Here is a 23,281-nt window from a genome sequence, read left to right as displayed (position 1 = left end):
CTCAATGCACCAGTAGGTGCTCTGTCTTTATAGCTGAGGGCCAAGTGGTTAATATGTCACATGGGGCCAGCTTCCTGACGGGGGTCCACCAACTTAATCCAAAATGTGTTTGCTTCTTCCAGAAGAGTGTGGAAAAAGGATCAGTGCCCATGCCCGGACTCCGCCCTCCCTCCAAGGAGTGTTCACACCCAGTCTTCATCAGCAAGGACAGCAACTGGGACTACACTTTAAAGGAAGGAAAGATTTCTTTTCAGAGGTCTCTCCTATACATACTGTAGAAGGATCCCATTGGTTTGTTTCAGAGGTTGCTCCTGACTCCATGACCCAGAAACACTTGACACTGACATCAAGAATGCTCTCCTGACCTTAGCAGGAGTCTAATTCCAAACATTTTCTTACTATTAAATTGTGAGAATGTTGCTCAAATCATTAGTCTTTGAAATCATGATGTCTTCTTATTTTTCTTTCATTGTGGAAAGGCACCATGACCAAAGCGACTTACAAAAGAAAGCATTTAATGTGGGTCTTAGGGTTCCAGAGGGTGGTAGAGCCCGTGACCGTCATGTTGGGGTGCGTGACAACACAAGGCAAGGACTAGCCAACAGAGAATGGCTCAGGGTTTTGAAAATTTAAAGCCCACCCCCCCCAGTGACACACCTCCATCAGCAAAGCCACGCCTTTCCTAGTAAGGCCATTCGTCCTAATCCTTTCTATCACCTGGAGACCAAGCTTTCAAACATGCTAGCTTATGGGATCATTCTCATTTAGACCACCACACATGATATCTAATAGGTATAATAGTCTGTCAAAAAATACATTTTCATTAGAAAATCTAACAGAAGTGTTCATCTGTTTCCTTCCTTGATCCACAAAGCATTTGGATAGGAAAAAAAAACTAACTAAATTCTTGCTTTCTTGTGGGAGAGTTGGTTCTGCACGGAGGCAAGATGGCTCAGTGGTTAAGAACAGCAGCTGCTCTTCCAGAGACTCAAGGTATGATTCCCATCACCACATAGTGGCTCACAGCTGTCTGTAACTCTAGTTCCGGAGGATCTCCTGTGAGCACCAAACACAAGACATGCACACAGGCAAAACACCCATAAAGATGAAATATTTAATAAGTTAAAGAAAAAAAGATTTTTAAAGAAGCATAATGGGTTAAGCTTAAAGTAAGCTCCTCTTTAAACTTTGACATTCTTATCTATCTCCACTGGGGATTCAAGAGTAGCTATGCCTGTCCAGGGCCCTTACTGCCCTCCTAGACCTCTGGGGACACTTAGGTCCCTCAGGAGATGTAAGTACTCTGGTCATTGGAAGATGTATCCTTTCAGTGCTCCCGTCTTTAAGAGTTTAGTAAGCTTCTAAAAATGTTCCTTTTCATCTTTATGCTGACAGTTTTCCAGACCACTGGCTCAACCATGCTGTGCGGAGCTCTTGGGTTTCGCCTTGAGATTCTTGTGTTTACCAGAAAGGTATAGATATATCTCCTGCATTTGAACATGGTTGTATTTGTTCAGCTTCTTTCTGCTCCTGACAAACTTGAGCATAGTGTGTCCACAGATCACGTAGCTGCCATGACTTTGCTGCCTAGATTTGGAACTGGCTTTTCTGGCCCTTCCCTCAAATACTGTCTTCTCCCTCTCTGCTGCTTTCAAGCAGTGCTGGCTTTAGACGTTGTGTTTCTTTGCTATTTACTTGTGTAACTTTGAATTAAGATTCTGAGCTCTTAAATTGAAAGTATATTTCTGTGAAGTTGTTTTCCGTCACAGAAGCTGCATCCTGACTTGTCAATAAAATGCTTACATCAGTCTAAATAAGCCACTGTGTTGAAGGAATATTGATCGCATTTAGAGCGTTTCCAGTGACAGAATTGCTTACATTGTTTCCAGTCAAGTCTTGTGATAGAATTTCCACATATCAATTTAAAATAAAAATGCATTTTTAAACTCTTACTTCACTTTTTTTTTTTTTTAAGACAAGGCCCTATTCTGTGGCCCAACACCCCTCTGCATCCTATCGGCCGTTTGTGTCAAGCCTTCTGCTACCTCCTTCAGTAGGCAGACCGTATCTTTCTTTTTCTTTATAGAAAAATAATGTTGAGTCCTTTAATCAGTGTTATAATCCAGAATCCTAAATCAGTGTACCTAGAGTAGGGGGAAAAAAATCAACACGTTTTCAGGAATCAAAAATTTGACCCATATATCCTTTCTGAGAGGAAATGGGTGTGCTAAGCTTGAAGGAGAGCCCCACTCCATGGAATGCACAGACTATATGACTCAGCCTTGGACAAAGAAGTCAGTGAAATGTGCAGGTACCACTAAGCAGTTCTGAATTGTAAAAGCAAATAAACCAGCAAAGCAATAGACTGTTACAAGGAAAGTGATGGGTGCCTCTGGGTGAGACGAAAATGAAGGCACATCTCCTTGCCTTGCTTAGAAAACAATGTTTTTTTTTTTATTATCTGTCAGTATTTTTAGAAATATAAATGTAATGTGAACTAGAAAAAGGGTGAAAAGAAAAGCCACTTACATTCTATTCTGGAATCAATTTCAAAGCACAAGTAAAATGGGAGATGAATAGTATAACACATTCATTCTAGAAACAGGTCGAGTACAACAGACACTGATGTTCTTTTGAAGGAGTCAGTAAATAAGTTTGTTCTGATAGAAACAGAGCAGTAAATGCCTCTTGGTTTATATTCTTTTTGAACACATGTGGATAGTTCATAGGACCTAACTATGAATTAGGCCCCAAAGTAAACCGCAGATAAAATAATAAAAAGCTAATTTATTAAAATTGTATTTTCTGCCTATAAGAACATAACATAAACAGCAACAAAAGAATAAAAGCAAGTCTTTGCCCATAGCAGTTAACTTGCCATTCTAAAATATTATCAAGAAAATCACTTGCAAATTTATTTTAGACTAATAAAGGTATTGCATTTAAAAACTCATTGCAAGGCTGGAAAGATGGCTCAGCAGTTAAAAGTACTGTCTGGCCAGGCAGTGGTGGCGCACGCCTTTAATCCCAGCACATGGGAGGCAGAGGCAGGCAGATTTCTGAGTTCGAGGCCAGCCTGGTCTACAGAGTCCAGGACAGCCAGGACTATACAGAGAAACCCTGTCTCGAAAAACCAAAAAAAAAAAAAAAAAAAAAAAAAAAAAATACGGTCTTCTCTTCCAAAGGGCCTGGGTTCAATTCCTGGGTGTGTATTCAAAAAGTAGTTAAAATCCCAGAAGAAATCACACATCAGAGTCATTGGACAATACTTCCTTAAACATGCTTACAACTCTTATATTTTTGGTTGTGAGCCTAGCCTTTAACGGCTGAGCCATCTCTCCAGCCCAGCTTACAACTCTAAAAGAAGGTATGAATAATATCTATTAAGAAATGTATGAATAAAACAGACCATATATATGTAGACATGTGTACATGTGTGTGTGTGTGTGTGTGTGTGTGTGTGTGTGTGTTCGTATGAAAAAGAAGTACAATAACAGAAATGAAAATTGCCCAGAGGCATTCTAGAGTCGATTTGAATAGACAAAGAGCGAATTTGGAAGTTATTATGCCTTAGAAATTTAAGGAATAACAGGAAACAATGTAAGGAGCCCATGGAGCCCCGTATCAGTTACTTTTCTGTTACTGTGATAAAACACCATAACCAAGGAGAGTTATAGAAGAGTTCATTTAGGCTTCTGGCTCCAGAGGGTGAGGTTGATGGCAGAGTGAAGGCATGGCAGCTGGAATGGAAGCCAGAAGCTCACATGCTTGACCATAAACACAGGTAGAGCAAACTTGGAGCAGGGTAAGGCTTTAACCTCTCAAAGCCCAGCCACAGTGACACTTCCTTCAGTAAGGGCACACCTCCCAAACCTCCCAAACACCACCACCAAACAGGGACCAAGTGTTCAAATATCTGAGGCTGTGAGGACATCTCATTTTAACTAGCAAAGGCTCCATGTTGCTGTAAGAATGTTGTAAAACTTAGAACACAGATAGAGAAGGAGCAGAGAGGACAGGAATGTTCTAAGCTCTTCCTAAAAAGAATGTATGCATCCAAGAAAACAGGACACCATTTCTGGAGAAACACAGTCAGACTTGGGAGGCCCAGCAGCATAGGATCTTGAACATAGCAAGTGAGAAATGACTTATCAGATACAAGGGACTCCCAAGATTATCACTGATATTTTTAAAGAAGTCTTGGGAAATAGACAACACATGTGTATATTCAAAATGCAAAAGAGAGACTGAAGAGGTGGCTCAGCAGTCAACACCCACATGAGGCATCTCATAACTGCCTGTAACTTCAGGACTAAGGGGGATCCAATGCCTCCCCATGAGCACTTCATGTACATGGCGCACATGCAGACAGCAGGCACATTCACATAAACAACTGTTTTTAAGTTATTGCAAAAGAAAACTTGTCAACTGAGAATTCTTTATCAGGCAAACCTATCTTCCTAAAATCAGAACAAGGTTAAGGTATTGCCAATAAGCATAAGCTAAAGATTCATTTACCACCATACTAACCTTGTAGGAAATGGAGAAAGAGCCAGTGAGGTGGATGACTCAGCAGGTAAAGCTGGAGAACCTACGTCAGATGCCTACACCTGCACAGTGGAAGAAGAGGCCAACTCAAGCAAGGATGAGGTGTCTTCAGATACACACACACACACACACACACACACACACACACACACACACACAAATGGTAAACAGCTTAAAATCTTTAAAGGAAGAAATGCAAAAGAAAGTCCCTCAGATTGAAATGAAAGGAAGCCAGACCGTAACAAAATGAAATGAAGAAATATAGACCCTCCAATAAAGGTAATTACACGGGCAGTTAAAAAGCTAAACTTACCGTAATTTTGATTTGCAACTCTGCTTTTTCTATATGCCTTGAAGGACAAGTGCAGTCTGTTACTGGCCATGTGATGGATAAAGAAATAATTTATAGCACATTCAGACTGTGTTGTTATGACTTTGGGATGATAGCTGTACAGAAATCAGCTAAATTAGCTGCAGAGTACACATAAGAGAAAATGGTAAAGGAATCAAAACATCACTCTAAAATATTAGCGGAAATAAAGAGATAATGGCAGGCCATTTTGTGAGGATACAAAATAAGAAAATATGAATTTTTGCTTATTTTTGTAATCCTTGTCCATAGGCCAATCAAACTCACAATACTTTTTCCTCAGGCTCCTAATAGGATTACATGTATGCAATACCATGTTCAGTAAAGTAGGTCCTATTTTGGTAAAGATTAATTTATTTTTGAGTTTTACCTGTCTGGAGATTTGTACTGCTTGCATGTCTGATGCCCAGAGACCAGAAGAGGGCATCAGATCCCATTACAGATGGTAGTGAACCAACATGTGGTTGCTGGGAATTGAACTCAGGACCTCTGGAGGAGCAGTTAGTGCTTTTAACTGCTGAGCCATCTCTCCAGCCCTAAAAGACATTTAAACAGCCATGTAAGTGTTGGAAATTGAACCCATATATGTGCTGAACCTGGTGATACAGGCCTGTAATTGTAATTAGTTAGAGGTCTGAAGCAGAAGGATAACAAATTCATGGTCTGCTTGGGCTCTGGAGCGGGTTCAAGAGCAGCCCAGGGAAAGTAGAAAGAGGGGTCAGTGGCAGAGTACTTGCCTAACTTACACAAGGCTCTAAGTTCAATCCCCAATACTGGTAGGTGGCAGGGGGTGCAGGAGGTGTGTGTATCTCAAGTAACACAGAAAGTTGTCCCTGCCACGTGACTGACTAAGTTTGTCCCTCGGACCTCTTTTTCCACATGATCTGCATGGAAAGAACTGTTGCCTGTTTCTCTGTCTACATCCTGGTAATGTCTTCATGCAGATTTTTTTTCTACCGTGTGTTGAGAAGCAGAAATCTGAAGGCATATTAACAGGTTATGAGGTCCTTAAGAGGCAGTCTAATGCTGACATTGCTACAGTGGGCAAGAGACAGTGGATGTTGCCTAAGGGGCCTGGCCAGTTTTTTTTTTTTTTTTTTTTTTTTTTTTTTTTTTTTTTTTATGTCAACTTAACACAAGTTAGAGTTGTCTGAGAGGAGGAAACCTCAATTGAGAAAATGCCTCTATAAGACCAGACTGTAAGCAAGCCTGTAATTAGTGATTGGTGTGGCCAGTGCCATACCCAGGCTGGTAGTCTTGGGTTCTATAAGAAAACAGGCTGAACACAGCAGGAGGAGTAAACCAGGAGATAGCACTCCTCCCTTGACTCTGCAGCAGTTCCTGCTTCCAGGTACCCACATGGTTTGCATTCTGCTTCGACTTCCCTCAGTGGACTATATGATTCAGGATATGTAAGCTAAACAAACCCTTTTCTCCCCAAGTTGCTTTTGGTCATGGTGTTTCATCACAGCAATAGTAACCCAACTAATACACCAGTGTCACTAGAGAACAAGTCATGCAGGTATTGGTTTCAAATGAGCAGGAATTCATGAATCCAGTCAATGTTACAAGACCTGAGAGTAGAGACCAGGGACAGAATGAAGTCATAGGGACACTGCCCACTGAGCTTTGTTAGGTCCAAGGAGCAGCAGTTACTGCAGTTATGAGCCTAAGGAGAAAGAGTTACACCCCTAGTGGCTGCTGAACCCTATGTCCAATCCTTCACCAACCCTGGTGGATACATAGAGACTCTTGGCCCAGTGTCTGTGAGGCCTGGACCCTGGAGCTGGCTAGCTGGTGGCTATGGGAACCTAGAGATGTATCCTTGTGGGCTCAGCAGAGCACAGCCAATATGAATAATACAACGGTGCCTGTATTATTGATTCTTTAGCAAGACCCCTTGAACAAATCCCTTATTCAAGATGGTGGAGAAAAACATTTGACATCTCATCTGGCCATTGTGAAGGTCAGTCAAATGCAGAGGGTGCATGATCCACAGAAAGCTGAGGTCACTGTCTCATACTAGCTGGTGCTCAACAATCATGAGAATGTATTTCCAACTTTTAAGTTCTTGCCACCTCTCAGGACACCATTAATTCTCCCTTGATCCTATTCACAAAGGAAGTGTGATTTCTGCTGTAAACAGCCCTATAAACTGGAAGCTGAAAATGCAGACAGGCAAAGCAACAGCTGCTAAATGAGGCTGGGTGGCTCCTGTGGCTACTGACGATGTGGGCTCTGGTAAAGCAAGACCGAAGCTGCACTGGGGTGTTGGTAGCCATACAGCAGCCCCAGAACGCTAATTTCAGTCAGTGCCCTCTGACAACGCACCCCAATGAGAAAGGAGACAAGGAAATGTCAGGTTATGTCCCAGGCCCACCTCCTGCCCACCCTCCATCTGTGCCTGTGTCAGGGCTCACGGGAACATATGCTGCCTGTTGCTCACTGACCATCTGTTCGCAGAGCTGTGAAGTGTGCCCGTTACCTTGGTGATGGGACCCTTGATTGGCGCAACACCACAAACATTTGCTACTCAGGTTCCACTTTTATCTGTGCTCTGGAATGGGGATAGGGGAGGCAGAGGGGAAGGGGGCAAGCTGGAGGGACTCATGAGCTGAGAGGCCAGGCAAAGGGGAGAAGCCTGGAGGAGGGGTGGGGTCCACAGTGGGCTTCTTCCCTAGGCATTCCTGTTTGTTCTCCCTAGCACCCCATCCACTGTCCCTGTCCATACTTGGGCACAGCTGGGGGTAGGGCTGATGAATCTGAAAGCAGGGGTCTGCCTCTTTCCCAGGGCTCATTGGGCCTGGCTCCAGCACTGGCTTGTTTCTGTGAAGCCTCAGCCATCCGTCCCAGCTCTGCCTCATGATAGGACATCTGTCTTCTGCCACCCTGTTGGATCTGGTGTGAGGAGGACAAACAAGTCGTTATTAACAACAGTCAGTCCTGGGAAACATCTCTTGCTTAGTTTGAGTGGTGGAGGGGGGCTCTGCCATGGTCCTAAAAGGAGTTCCAGGCCTCTGTCAAGGGTCAGGAAATTGGAACCACATCTTATAACAAGATGCCTCATTCATGTTGCAGCCATCCCAGCACAGGACTGTCACCTTAGCACAAGGTCAGGGTCAGAATGGGCTCCATTCTTTTCTTATTAGAAATTTGGGGGGCAACGGTCACAAAGTCTCAAGTCTATTTTCTTCTGCCATTGCATAGTCTGATAGCAAACTGGCCAACATGTAGGGTACATTTAAGCACATGGAGGCCATTTGAAAAGGGAGTTATGATCATGGGGACCACTTTGTTGTTTCATCTCAATGGGCAATATGTGTTTGCATCCCCATCAGAAGGAAAGGCTAGACAGCTGTGGTCTAATTGCCCAGCTTCCCACATAACTGGGACCACAGACTGGGCTAAGCTTTGCTTGGGGACTCTGGAGCCTCTTTGTCCAGTCTCTTTTATACATCCCCAGGGAGACAGCATCCCTGTAAGTACCAATTTAGGATGAGGAGAAGCCATGTCTCAGAATGGCATCATTCTTTCATTGCCTGAAGCCTCACACTCTTGAAGTATCTCCCATGTCCTTACTGTGATCACAACTTCCAAAATCTTGATAAATCTATTTTAAAAGCTTCTTTGTGGCATTAGAAAGTGCCCAGACCTCAATAAGGGCCTGGGTCTCATAGACAATATGTCAGCTTGTCCTTCCCCAGTTTAGCAGGGGCCTGCCTTCTCTCCTACCTCCTGAGTCCTCCAAGGCCAAAAGACCTCTTCTGACCTTAACACCACCCTTTGTGTCCTCAATACTCCTTCCATGGCCAGACGTCTATTCAGTGCTTAGCTAAGCCTGTAAGAACCTTATTTTGTGAAATGTCAATCACCCTCCTCAAAAACTGCGTATTCCTTCAGTCAAGTCCCTTATCATTGCAACTGCCGAACCTAAATAGTATCATTTAAATAAAATTAAAATATGATCTTTAAAAAACTTCCAAAAAAAAAAAAAAAACAAGTGTGTTGGGCACCAAATGGCTGTGAGAAGTAATTGAAACTTGGAATTGTTACCAACTCCTAGTTTACACATGACCACGACTAGACTGAGACAAATTGCTTCACATCATTTACACTTTAATTTCTGTGGGTGTTGACAAAAGGCCCGTCTCCAAAACAGAGGCAGGAAGATAAGTGAAAGGTTATTCTTGGATATATAGCAAGGTCAAAGCCAGCCTGGGTTGCATGATACCCTGTATTTTCAAACAAACGAACGAACCAACAGTACTCACTCTCAGATCGTCAGTTTCATGTGGTTATCTCTGACTCCACTCCTGGTGTTCCTGACCCAGACAAAAAGGTTCAAATTTACTTATGGAGCTAGCATAGCATTTCTACCCAAGAGATAAGTTTAAAAGACAGCTTCTAAAAGCCCTTGTCTCGATAGCTATGTAAAATCCTGCATAAAGCCTTGGCAAACTGCATCTCACAGCTGAGAGCCAGACAGCCTATTGGTAAAGGCTTGTAGAATCGCCATTTAATAGACCAAGCAAGAAGAACAACATGATCATTCAGAGTTAGACACTGACAGACAGGATGAAATCAGGGTCTACCCAGTCTCTCTGTTAAGCTACTGCAGCTGACAAGAAAGTGCTATGGGATCCTGGCGTGTGCTGTCATGTGAAGGAGACACCGCTGTGTGCTCTGTGTGCTCTCATTGGGGAAAACAAACCAAGTCACAGATGAAGAAAGTGCAAAGGTGGAAAAGTAAGGATTCTTTGAAGATTATTTTACTATATATCTGGATAATTCCAGGGAGGCAACTGTAAAAAAAAAAAAAAGGCCAGGTGTGTAAAATTAGAAAAGTCAGGAATCGTCTGGCTCCAGAATGGATATCCATTGATCTTAAAAGAATGAGACAAAGACTATAACTAAGAAGAAGTGTTAGAGACCCACAGGCCACACTTGAAATATTTCTAAAGGACACACAGAGTTAGGATACATGACAACTTAGCCATTTTTGCAACATCCTTTGACATAACTAATGCAACCCCTGTTAAGGGATTTTTTTTTAAAAGCAACCAGACTAAATCTTAGTGTCTGAGAAGAAATATCCAAGAATAAATATGACAACCCTATAAGCAGGAGAAAAGGTAATAGAGAAATTCATTCTATCAGCTATTAACTTTCTCTGGTGTGCTATTTAAAGCGATATGCTAACAGTAAATGAGTAACTGGAAAATACAGAATTTTCAAATTATGTGAGAAAGATACTTAAAATACTTAAAATCACAGCAGGATTTTTCTTGCCATGGTGTTGAGCTGATAACTTTCTAAAAATATGACAAAGCTTGTCTGAACCCAATCAGAATTAATTTTATGACAAACCTTGTCTCAACTCAATCAGAATTAATTTTATGACAAAGCTTGTCTCAGCTCAATCAGAATTAGTTCTAGGATGATCACAGGTTTAAATCCGGCAGGTACGGTGGGCACAGGTAGCAACAGAGTGGGCTAGAAAAGAACATGGGAGAAGCTTTTGCTGTACAGAATTATAGTGATCTAAATATAATACAACTAGAAGCTACAACAATAATAAATAATATTCCACATGTTAAAAATATGTCTACCTAGTGCATAAAAGGAGAGGAGCTCAACAGTTTGTGGAAGAAACACAAGACACTCAGCACCTGTGAGAAGCCTAGTGGCCACACACAGTCACTGTATGCCCCACAAAGGCTACATTTGTGGAGCACAGGTTCAAGCTGGTTCTCTCCAGCACTTCATCCCTTTCCAGGGAAATTGTCCGTATCCATCAGAATTGGAGATACAGAATTTTCCCAGAAGTTCGATCTCTCTAAATTGAATCTGACAGAATCTTGAACACATAAAAGAATGTTTGTGTGTGGTTGTTTATGAAGGCATCGCTATAAAGGTTTAGAAATAGAAACTCTGTCAATAGTGGACCAGTCTGGAGTACAGGCACAGGGACCTGTGGTCTCATATACCACTGTTAACTGGGCATCACACCTGGTACATCTACATACAGATGTTACTGGTTATAGGTTGACAGGTACATGCCCTGGTGAGCATGGTCAGCTCTGAACACCACTGACTATCAAACTCCTCAGCCTGACCCAAACACTCAGCAGATTCTGACTCCGAGGTTTATTACTGTAAGGAGCTGATTGGCTGCTAGTCAGAAGAAAGCAGGGGGATAAATACAGAGAACATGGCCTCCAGAACAATCAGCACTTGAGAACTCTGTATGTAGCCCTAACCATAAGTCTTGGCAATCTTACTCCACTCTTTTAATGGATCCCAGAGAAACAAGGTGTTTGGGAGAAATTCCATTCTTACTTCCAAGACATCCTGACAGAAAGCCCCTGGGAGTACTTGACACCATACTAAAGACTTGCACACATGTGTGTGTTCCCCATTTTTTTTTAACATGGTTTAGTTGAAAGCAGGGTAAGATTAATACTAGGTTTGGGGCCGTAGAAGGAAAGCCCTGGACCTATTTAGTCTAGTATGAAGTAGATGATGTAACTGGGCAGGCAGCCTGATCTGTTGTCCAAGTAGCCTTCAACTATAAGGCTTTCTCTGAGGTTCATTTCATCCCCAGCTGTGTGCTTATGAACAATTGACCTAATTACAAGAATTTCTGTGAACTTGACCCCTTCATGCATCTGTGCTTCTCCATCAGAAATGCATTATGCTTACGACTGTCATCCTGTACTTCCTGTGTGGCCTGGAGATAAGAGCGTTCCCATAAGATGAGGTCGGTGCCAAGAACAGAAGCTGCCTCCTGAATCAAACAACTGCTTCCACAGAGCCTGAGATAGTGAGGTACAAATGGGGAGTGTTGAGCAAGTGGCACTGCACAAGGCTACATGTTGTGAGGCTGTAAAGATAGACTATCGGTTAATAGTGTTTCCTTCTCCTAGAGGACCCAAGTTCAGTTCCCAGCACCAGCATAAGGTGGCTCTCATTGCCCATAATTTCAGCTCTGGGGGAGCTGATGCTCTCTTCTGACCTTTGCGGGCACATGTATATATCACACACACACACACACACACACACACACACACATTTTAAAAAGCTGCATGTTGGAATCCTTGAATGCCATTAGGGTACCAAGGGGATGTTTTTTGTGCTGTAAGTGGCCTAAACATGAGCCTATGGAATCCAAGAAGCTGGCCCAAGCTCAGGGCAGAAGGCCAGCATTATTTGCAGCCAGTCATCATATGTCACTAGGAGAAATTTACTCAAGCCTTGGTGAAGACCCTGAAGTGTGGGATGTATATAGGTCTAGGCCGAGTCTGCCCTCCTCTTCCAAACCGGCTGGAGACTGTGGTGGGCATGTGAGTGTGGAGTGTGAGTGTCTACTCTGTACCCACAGTCTTGTGCTTCTTGAAACAGCTTCTAGACAAGGTTTGTCCTTGAAATGGTTAGACTTGATCTCTGGGGGATGGTGGTTACTGTTGCATAGCAAGAGCAAAAGACTCTTAGAAGGTCTTCATAAAAAGGGTGGTATGCCCTGTTCCCAGAGAGTGTGCTATAACCAGACATGAAACATAAAACAACAGTGGTTGTTTTAATTCATCATGGCTGTCTATCTCCGGACACTGCCTTCCTGGTTCCATCACTTCTCACAGCCCCAATGGATCCCAGCATACCTCCCAGTGCTATCCAGTCTAACTACACCTCTTTCTATAGCCATGGGTAAAAGCACACCTCCTGGGACCAGTGTCCAATGCCTATTCCTGAAGTGATCACAAGATGGTCCAGTCCTATATTGATGGGAAGCTATATTGTCCCCAAGAATCTCTGTTTGGATCCAGCCCTCTCCTGAGCACCTGACCAGGGTGTTGGTCGGGGACTTCCACTGAGGAACATGCGTCTTAAAGAGGCTTAACTGTGCCCTTGAGCTCTCTCCACACCTCTGCCCATACTCTAAGAAGGTTCACCTGTTGTGGAAAACTACCTGCCTGTCAGGGTGAACTGTGAACTATGGTGAAAGCAGGCACAACATAGGCACCAAAGGAAGCCACACCTATTTTGAGAAGTCAAAATCTGGGATGATGTTGCCGTCTGTATTACTGACTTGGCTCATTGTTGTGAGCAAATACCTGAAAAATCCATGTAAGAAAGAGAGTTTATCCTGGTCAGTTTAAGGGATACAGTCCATATAGCAAAGGAAGGCATGGTGATAGGGGTCATGCAGGAACTTGAGGTAGCTGATCACATTGTGTCCATAGTCAGGAAGTTGAGAGATGAATGCTGGGGTTGACTTGTTTTCTGATTTTCTTCTGTTTCTTCAGTCCAGGCCATAAGATGCTGCTGCCAATATTCAAGGTATATCCTCCTTAATTAGTTCAAACCTCTCTGGAAACACTGTCACAGGTCCACCCAGCAGTGTCAGCCACAAACATGTCACTTTTTGCTGATAGCAGGGTCTAAATGACACATGGACCTGAGACTTGTTCCTAGCACCCAGGCGATATCATCCATTCTTCTGAGCTTCTTTGACACCAGTCATGCATGGTGAACATACATATGTGCAAGCAAAACATTTCTATGCAAAAATACATCTAAAGATTTTTTTTTAAGAGTTAAAGAAACATCATGTGCTATGTTCCTCTTTGATATTTAGAAATAACTTGCCTGGCTTCCCTGAAAGTATTGTTCAAGGGCAAACACAGGACAGTCTCCTGGGACCTGACCAGACCCATAGGGAAATGACTCTGGATACTTCTCTGCCCCAACCCTGAATAGCTTCCCTGTAACAATGGCTTGCCTGGATGCCTGTTAGTAATCTGCTTCATATAGTTCAAGCAACTATTAAAGGACCAGGGTTAGGTAAGACAGAATCTGTGCGAGAAGATCTGGAGGTCACCAACAGAATGACCCCCACATAGGAGGAGTTTGAATGACTCTGAACAAAAGACACAGGTCTAAAATTATGACCTTCAAGTCTGCAAACTATATATGTTGTATGCTGGAAAGACAACATGCTCCCCCCACCCCACCCCAATAAACCACACAATCCAGACAAGGTCCCAACCAGAAGCAGGGCTTTTTTCAAGGGACTGATTGTGGTGAGAATTTTGTGTGATGGATCAGAGTGAAGACACAAAGTTTACAATCACACTGTACAGATGTACAGAAATCTAAATCTGCCTCCAAAGCTAAGCATAGGCTTCAAATTTTAAGAAGCAAAAGTTTTACAAATAGAGGCAAGGTGTTGTACAGAACATTTGCAACATGCCAGCAAGCAAATGTGTATGTGTGTGCGTGTGTATATGTGTGCATGTGTGTTTATTAATAGGAGAAATAATAGCAGCAGCAGCAGGAGGAGGAAGAGAGAGAGAGAGAGAGAGAGAGAGAGAGAGAGAGAGAGAGAGGTCTACCTCTTCCATCACATTGTTGGAGGGATGGAAAGCAAGGATTTGGTCAAAGACATGCTAGTAGCCCTTGTTGTCCACAGCAGGAAGCCTCACAATAGAGACTCAGTGTATGAGTAAATGAGCCTCGATAGGAACCGGTCAAAACCACCCTTAACACTTGGCTCTCAGAGAGACACAGCAAGGCTGTGAAGCCAACCCAGTTTTAGTTTCATACTCAGAGATCAGCATTCTGTTTTAGCTGACTGTGACTATGATTTAAAATATTTTTTCTTAGTAATATGAAACAGTTGCTCTTCGGTCCATAGTAGTAAATGGCCTGGTCTGCAGCCGGGGTGAGAGGAGGGATGTCCGTGGCTGTGTGTCCTTGGAAGGACTGCATTCTCTGAAACTTGAGGGGCAACAGCCCCAGCCTTGTCCAGTTCTCTGGCCCTTCCCTATTCCTTCTCCTCACCAGTTCTAGCCTTTCTCATTTCCTTCCTATTCTTTGCAAAGATCAAGCCTCCTACCTACATCACCCCAGCCTATCTTCTGCCTTTCTGAAACCTGTGCTCTGCCCTCACTGTCCCACTCTCCTGTTACTCACGTCACAGGAGGAGTGCAAGCAGCACTTACTTGTATAGCTCCCATGCTCCTGTGCAACAGAGGAAGCTCCCCCTTTCTCCCAGCACCACTACCTCTCTTCTCAACTGCTTCACAAAGGATTCTCTGAAGAGCCAAGGCTCATCTCCTGCCTGGATGTTAAATGCCATTTTCTCATCCATTCTGTTTCTTAACCTCTGTGTTAAGCGCTCATCACACAGTGTTCAAAGTTCCTCCCTACTGTGGCCAGACATTCAAGGGAACAAACTGTGAAGTGGGAATACCCCGCCTCCACCCCTGCTAAGGCTTACTTCAGCCAGCCTTTCATACTTCATACATGAAAAGGGGAGCCATGTTATACAGATACATAAACACATTTGTATCTCATGTCAAGTGTCCACACACCGTGCATAAAAACAGTCAATACACATATGTATTCATGCTCACACGGTCTACACATACATACCCCACATAGTCGATATGCACATGCCACATGTTTTTCACACATGCCACACAATGCACAAATACACACCGATATCAGGTGCTCCCGGGAGCCTAACCTCCTCTATCTCCATTCCTTTGGTACCATCATGGGCTCCTAGTTGGTTGACTAACTCCTACTGTTGCTTCTAGATCTTACCTTCCATCTCCTGACCTAATTTCTTCTCACCTCAGATCTAATATCTAAGCTTTAATGGGAGTTATAAGTCACCACATGGACTCTGATCTCGTGTTCACCACATAAACACAAACACCTAAAGGATGCCAGGATGAACACAGCATGGGGCTGGCATTCTGCTTACCCAGTCTCCATCCCTAGGGGTGGAGTCAGAGGTCAGAGGACAGTGAGTTCTTACCACTGGTCTTCTCCAGGCCCAAACTGCTGTCTACAGGAACTCCTGTTCCTGTTGACCAAATGACAACACGTTTTGCACTGAATCCCACATATCTAATGTCAGGACATCTACTGTGGCTGTGAGCCTGCTTCCTGTGGCAGAATGACATAGGACTTCACACATATCAATGTAGAGGGCCCTACTATACCTACCTGACAGTGCCTGGTGCAAGGATAGCAGGGAAGGCTGCTGCTGCTTCCGTGTAGTCCCGATGAGCTGCCCACAATCTGTCTTCTATACACTCTACATGTGCAACCCAGGCAACTTGTTGCATAATGAGGATCAAGACAGAACGAAGAGTGGGATATGCATAACACATGAAAGGATGCTGGTCTAATGGTTCGTGCACATGAAAGGATGCTGGCCTAATGGTTCGTGCACATGAAAGGATGCTGGCCTAATGGTTCCTGCACATGAAAGGATGCTGGCCTAATGGTTGGTAAATGAGTGCAGGCAGAGGGCTGCTGAGAAAGCTGCACATGAGTGGGGAGATGTAGTCGATAGAGTCTACCCAGACAACAGACAACAGGCCATCAGACCTGTCCCATGGTATCTCTTGTGTGGAGTGGTGGGACAAGGACACATTTCTTCACCCTCATTGACTGATTTTTCTACAAGCTCACATAGCTTTTATAGGTAAAAGATAAGCTTCGGTATAAGTCAAACAGAGGGGGACCATAGGTTCATTTCTACCTATGTCCACCTATGTTCTGGTTCCTACCTCTTGGCAAAAATATTGTTTCCCCATGAAAATTCCAAAGATTAAAAACATGCTGAGAAAGGAAAGAGTCCTGGTTTTATAGGCTCTTTTACAGAGGGCAGAGACTAGAATATCATCTGGTAGGTGTCACAGCCTACCTTTGTGCAACAAAAATCTCTAATGCCCTGGCAGCAGTGGCCTGGTGGTGAAGAGGTGGGGTTGGGGAGTCAGGAGACTTGCAGTACCTTAGTGCTGCTGATGGCTATGAAGTGTATTTGCTCTTTCACAGAACCGCCCTTAACTGTTCTCACGCTTAGTTCTGAGGAGCAGGGACCATCTCTTCCCTGACCCCATGACCTTTGGCCAGACACTCCTGCCATATTTGACTTTCACAGGCTGAATGGTACCACTCACTGGGCCAAGCAGCAGAATTTCTACAAACAGCATAGACACTGTGAAGGACAAGGGAAAGGACAGTTGAGTTGGGCTAGTTATAAAAAGGAGAAGCCAGGTTTCAGAGCTGGCCCAGTGGTTAAGAGGACTGACTGAGTCCAATTCAATTCCCAGCAACCACATGGTGGCTCACAACCATCTGTAATGGGATGCAATGCCCTCTTCTGATGTATCTGAAGGGAGCAATGGTGCAATATACATTATGAGCGATAGTACTCGTATACATTAAGTAAATACATCTTAAAAAGAAGAGGAAGAGGAGGAGGAAGAAGATGAAGAGGACAAGGAAGAGGAAGAAGAGGAGGAAACCAGCCAGGCAGTCACACCTTTAATCCTAGCACTTGGGAGGAAGAGGCAGGCAGATCCCTGAGTTCGAGGCCAGCCTGGTCTGCAGAATGAGTTCCACGACAGCCAGGGCTACACAGAGAAACCCTGTCTTAAAATTAAAAACAAACAAACAAACAAACAAAAAGGAGAAAGCACTCTAGGGAGAAGACAGGATGGGCTAGGCCAGGTTTCTCTCCATAAAGAACGTCAACATTCTTTCTCCCTGCCTCTGTGGCCCAGGATTTCAGATCCAAGCTAACAGGGGTTTTCTGAGACAAGATCCAAGTGGGGAGCAGGTAGAAGGCATCCAGTTTGTCAAAGCTAGGGTAGTTTGGAGACTTGCTTAAGCTCTAAGAGTTCTCTTTGGCAAATTTCTGGGCTTCTCTAAGACTTGGTTTCCTATGCTAGGGAAGGGATAACAATGAAATTATGATGGAGACCAACAAAATGCAGGAGTATTCACACTGTACCTAGCACAAAACTGGCTTTTAAAAAAAATACAACCATTTATCACCTCTTAAGCATGAGACCAGTAGAAGTCAGTGAGATTCACAAAAATGCACACACACAGTCACATACACACAGAGACACACAGTTACACAGTCACATACACACAGAGACACACAGTTACAGAGGCAGAGAGAAAGAGAGAGAGAGAGGGAAGAGAGAAGAGGAGAGAGAGAGAGAGAGAGAGAGAGAGAGAGAGAGAGAGAGAGAGAGAGAGAAACTATATCCTGCTTCCCTTAGCAAAGGCCTTCAGAGTCAGCAGCACAGGGTCAGGCCTGAGATAACCCCAGTCCTTTATCCCTAGAGGCTTCTATTAATAGAAACCCCTGAACCCTACCTGCCTACCAAGCCATCCTTCGCCGGCACCAACATACTGTTTGGCCACCTGGCCATATAATAATGATTGTATTTGTATTAGAAAGATAAAGCAAAACCAAATGTGTCACCAGAGTATCTTGAAGTGCACTGAAGTGTGGGATTGACAGCTTCCAAGCCACTGTCCACACCGCTGAACACTCTGACAGACCCATGAAGAACCACAGTCCCTACAATTTCCCTCACTGAGGTGAGAATGCATGGTTAGCCAAATGAGCAGAATTGGGACACTGTTTGGTTAACAGATAATACAGTAATCATGACATTACCTCATCTGGTAGGCAATACGTGTTTGCGTATTAATTATAACCCTTGAGCTGGGCAGTGGTGGTGCACGCCTTTAATCCCAGCACTTGGGAGGCAGAGGCAGGCAGATTTCTGAGTTCGAGGCCAGCCTGGTCTACAGAGTGAGTTCCAGGACAGCCAGGGCTACACAGAGAAACCCTGTCTCAAAAAAACAAAAGAAAAAAATTATAACCCTTGATAGCTGCTGTGGTATAAAATCAGTCAGGTCTTTCCACCATCTTGGAGCCTGTGGAGGCCTGCTGGGAAAAGGACTTCTAAAAGCAAGTGTGTCTGGAAGACTATGGGGCAAGGCCATTTTTGCTGGCTACAAGCGAGGTCTCTGGAACCAAAGAGAGCACACGGCTCTTCTTAAAATTGAAGGTGTTCATGCCCGAGATAAAACCCGAGTTCTACTTAGGCAAGAGATGTGCTTATGTGTACAAACCAAAAAACAGTACAGTGACTCCTGGAGGCAAACCAAACAAAACCAGAGTGATCTGGGGAAAAGTAACTCAGGCCCACAGAAACAGTGGTATGGTTCATACCAAATTCTGAAACAACCTTCCTGCAAAAGCCATTGGACACAGAATCTGTACTGGATTTAAACTAATGGAGAGTAAATAAATAAAAGTAAATAAAATAAAACCAGTCAGCATATCGTCCTTTTGCTCCTTCCTTTGGGAGATGTGAAATTTCTGCCTCTAATAGGTTCTCTCATCGTACATAGATCTGCCCGTGTCCAGCAGCAGCCAATAGCCTGGTTTGTAGGCAGATGTGAATGTCCCTCTGGGCTCTGCATAACCTGGATTGCCTCCTTCCAGTTTTGGGCAGAAGCTGGTAAGAACTTTCTAGAACACTCCTACTTCTGTCAAACGGGGATGTTTCCCCAGGGAAGCCCTGGGTTTCCTCAGGAGCCACATGTTGTTGGACTGTTTAGTTGTGGTTCTCTGTGACAGTTACTGGTCCTGGAGCTGTCACCCCACAGTAGTCAGCAGCTCTCCTACACAGGGCAAAGGTCTTACATCTGTCCCCACCACAAATGGATTTTAATGTCTAGCAGCAGTCCCTGACCTGGTGTGCAGATGGAGAACTGCTTGATCAGCCTTACGCAGCCCAGTCACTACTTGTACATGGGCCATGAGGGCTTGATTCAGCTCCACTGTGGAGACTGTGTGGGCCTACCACAAGGGACCTTCGTTTTTGACCATCATTTTTGTGTTATTTTAAAAAGCCAAGGGTATGCTTTGTAGAGCCAGGTGTGGTGTGGTGTGGTGGGTGGGGTACCCCTCAGCAGGCCAATGCTGTGGCATCCCTCCTCCCCGAGGTACCACCTATACAAAGGGTCAAGTATAGAATAGAGTTTATTTGGGGGCATGGGAAAAGGCATTGAGAAGGAAGTAGAGGCAGAGAAAGAGAGGAGACAGACAGACAGACAGACAGACAGACAGACAGAGAGAGAGAGAAAAGAGGCCAGCCAAGAACATGTGGAGAGAGGAGGGAGAAGAAAGGAAAGGGGTCAGGGAGGGCAAAGGAACAGAGTCAGAGAGAGCGAGAGCTGTAGCAAGAGTGAGAATGGTCCATTTCATAGCAAGCCAAGCCTACCTGACTGTTGCCAGGTAACTGTTGGGCAGAGGCTAGAAGGAGTGCCAACAATCAAGCCCATATAAAACACTAGCAACAAGACTACCAAATGATGTGGGAGAGAGAGAGAAGGAATGAGAGGAGAGGAAGTGGGAGGGAGAGTCAGTGTATGTGTGTGTATGTGTGTGTATGGGTGTGGTGAGCCAAGGGTTAGTTAACAACCTCCTCACACTGCTTCAGAGCCCAGCATGAGCGCCAGCATTTCCTCTTTCATGGCAATTCGAAGACCCTCCCAACATGCCTCAAAAGCAAAAGGGGCAAGCCTCGTAAAACCTGCATTCTCTGCACCTATAATGGGCCTGTAAAGCTGTCTGAGAACAGCTTTTCATGAAGGGCAGCAGGTGCTCCTCAATTCTAGATTTCTATGCATGCAGTATAAGCACTCTGTGGGCATTCCCTTTGAAATGTACAGTACAAAGAACTTCCCAGAAGTCTCTCAGCTTTGTGAAAAATGACATAAAAATATTTGATCGGGTTTCAGACCACAACAAAAGGAGGAGACAAACATTTCCCTTGCAGACATTGTGGGTGCATATTGTTCCTCAAGAGGCAGCACTTGTGTCTCTCATAGATGGGAGAAGCTTCAGGACACCGGCTACTCTGTCCACTCCCTACCCCCAGGAAAGCCACCAGGGGGTGGAATATGTCCAGCTTGATGGCCTGTGGGAGCCCTGACATCCACACACCACATTTTCTCCAAGCACAGAAACAGTTTTGTGTCCCCCAGATGCCAAAAGACTGAAATGGATATAACCTAGACCACACAGGCTCAAAGCTCCATTCTGGGCTGCTTCCAGGGTCATGCTGCCCTGTCACTAACAAATAAGTACAACCTCCTTGAAGAGTCACCCAATAAACAAGTCTGCTCAGAGGCTCAGCATGCTATGGACACGCGCTGCCTGCCCACACTCTAAAGAGGGTCTTACCATTGTGCCACCTGTTCCTCCTGCAACAGCTCAATGTCTCTGACATATTTCACATTAGTAGAGACCCAGCATCCATTGGGGTCTCCATCTCTGAGTGTCACACTCTTTCAAGATGACCCTGAGCCACATGCCTGTGCATAAATGAATGTGAGTAGGTTTTAACATAGGTAAAGACTCTGGCGTCCACTAGCATATTTAGTGTCCAGATTCTTGGTCCTGTTTGAAACAAAACACTGAAATACAGAGGCCAAGACACAGTTACACCATGTGCAAAGTGTTCATTGGAGAATGAGGGTCGCAAGCTTCAGGAAAGTCAGGTGTGTCTGTCCTTAAATTCAGGCTACACCAAGGTCCACTACCTAGCCTGCGCTCCTGGATTTTGGCTCCAAAGCTGGGTGGAGAATAGCAGTTCTTGTTGGAGCCTGGTGATTCCAAGTTAAGGGAAAAGCCCAGGAAAGGCCCGTCTAGCCCTCTGAGTGTCCCAAGCATCAGTGTAGTATAAGGATCTGCTGTGATAAATACCCTCCCCGTTGAATCTCTGTGTAGTACCAACCTTTTTGTGTAGCGCTCGGACAGAACAACCTAGGGGAAGTCTGCGTTTCCTGACAGTTTTTTCAGTTTTTCCATCTCTTGTTGCTTTACTTGCTTCTTAAACCCAGGAACAGAAGAGGATTGGTGTCATCGTGCTCTGGAACTGTCTTCCTTAGGTGGTAGAGGAAGGTAGATCAACCTGCCTCCTCCAGAGCCCTGACCGCAGTTTCCCGTCACCTCCAGGGACTGCCTGGCTACTCTCCTGCCTGGCTCAGGGTTGGTCTTGGCACACACGGCTGTGCTATGGCATTTCTGAATGACCCTTATAGAGCCTGAGCCCAGGGAGTCCTCTTTTCTGAAGGTCATGAGCCCCCTTAGAAGCAAAACTTGGAAATTGCCATGAGTGTTAGCATTCCTTCTAGGCTCCACCCCACAGTTACCTCACCACAGGCAGGTATGCCTGACTCACTATAAAAGGGGCTGTTTGCCCCCTCCTTACCCTCTTACTCTCACCCTCTTCCCTTTCTGTCCCTTCTCTCACCATTCCCCTACCCCCTCTCTCCTCAGTGTTCATGGCCAGCCCCTCCTCCTCCTCTTCTTCTCTCCCTCTCCCTCTCCCTCTCCCTCTCCCTCTCCCTCTCCCTCTCCCTCTCCCCAGCACCCTGCAAAGACATAGGCTGCTGTCTATACCCTGTGTTACCACGTGTGCTGAAGTATAAGGGTGCTAGGAATTTGGCAGTGCAAACGAAAACAAAGCAAAGAACGGGAAAACAAAAACAAGTAGGGAGTCTAGCAGTTAAAATTTAAAGTTCAGTTAGAGAAAAAAAATTAACCTTCATGTACATGTCTGAATACAATGTCTAAGACATGCTTGTCCTAAAAAAATGGTTGCTTATCTAAGATTCAAACTAAGCAGGACACTGGTGGGTGTTTTACCTGGTCCTGCCCTTCCCAGAGCTTGCGGGGGGGGGGGGGGGGGGGGTTGGGGCCAACAGGTCCTCTCTAACCCAGACCGCAGGGTGCTCTTTACCCCTTCCTCACCCACCCCAGCCTTTGTCTTACTCTATTGAAACTCTCATCACTTCCCAGTAACCCACTAACCCCTCTTGCTCCTTCACACTGCTATGGGAAGCTCTCATGGTAGAATTTAATGCAGGAGTCAGGACTCAGATTGTGTGTGTGCAGCTGGGTCTGTATACAAGGGTATTTGGAATTTCTCAAGGCTTTTTCAGAAGAGAAGTGGGTTAAGGAAAGGTCTTCAGGGCCAGGAAGTAATGTTACCCTGTCAGCAGCTTTGAGGCAGCCCAAATCTCTGGCAGCGGCAGAGACAGGATATAACCAGACACAGCTGTGACATTGTCCCTTATTCCACTCATGCACTGTCCTTGAGGTGAAGGCCACCAGGGAACTTTTTTTGTTTCTTGATTCAAGTGACAATGGTAGCAAGCATGAAGGCACAGCTCCAAGATATTGCCCACAGCAGCCTGGGGAGTTCATTTAATCCCTTGGTGACTTTGACTCAGATGAAACCAGATCTGATGTTTCTCTTCAGGAAAGAATTTCAAGACAAGCTCCACAAAGCAATAAGCTTTAATTATAGTGAACACAGTCGTGTACATACTATTGTATTTTCTAAAAAGAAAGAGGAGAGAGAAATATGTTTGGTGGAGGCACGGTATGGTGTAGGGGAAGGGGGTGCCTCTGCTGGCCCATGCTGAAGCATCCCTTCCCCCCTGAGGGACTAACCACATTTT

At 44.7% G+C, this 23,281-nt stretch overlaps 1 protein-coding gene and 1 long non-coding RNA gene across 3 annotated transcripts in view; one reads left to right on the top strand and one right to left on the bottom strand.

The window, feature by feature from the left end:
- The window catches only part of Fam120b (family with sequence similarity 120 member B), a 43,904-nt gene extending 41,952 nt beyond the window's left edge, over positions 1 to 1,952 (top strand). For both annotated transcript variants that reach the window (XR_013107934.1, XM_076926548.1), the window contains exon 11: positions 123 to 1,952. The gene's annotated coding sequence lies outside the window, so the exon portion shown is untranslated. The remainder of the gene's footprint in view (positions 1 to 122) is intronic.
- A 2,578-nt stretch (positions 1,953 to 4,530) lies between these two features.
- Positions 4,531 to 21,653, bottom strand: LOC143439938 (uncharacterized). The gene is made up of 3 exons (XR_013107916.1): positions 21,550 to 21,653; positions 5,289 to 5,454; positions 4,531 to 4,610 (listed from the first exon to the last, which is right to left on the bottom strand). It is a non-coding gene; the product is annotated as an uncharacterized LOC143439938 (long non-coding RNA).
- Between the last annotated feature and the right edge of the window lie 1,628 nt (positions 21,654 to 23,281).

The sequence above is a fragment of the Arvicanthis niloticus genome, chromosome 28 (genome assembly GCF_011762505.2).
Source record: "Arvicanthis niloticus isolate mArvNil1 chromosome 28, mArvNil1.pat.X, whole genome shotgun sequence".
Taxonomy (NCBI): domain Eukaryota; kingdom Metazoa; phylum Chordata; class Mammalia; order Rodentia; family Muridae; genus Arvicanthis; species Arvicanthis niloticus.
The sequence above is the reverse complement of the archived record's forward strand: the minus strand, read 5'-3'. Positions and strand labels throughout refer to the sequence as shown.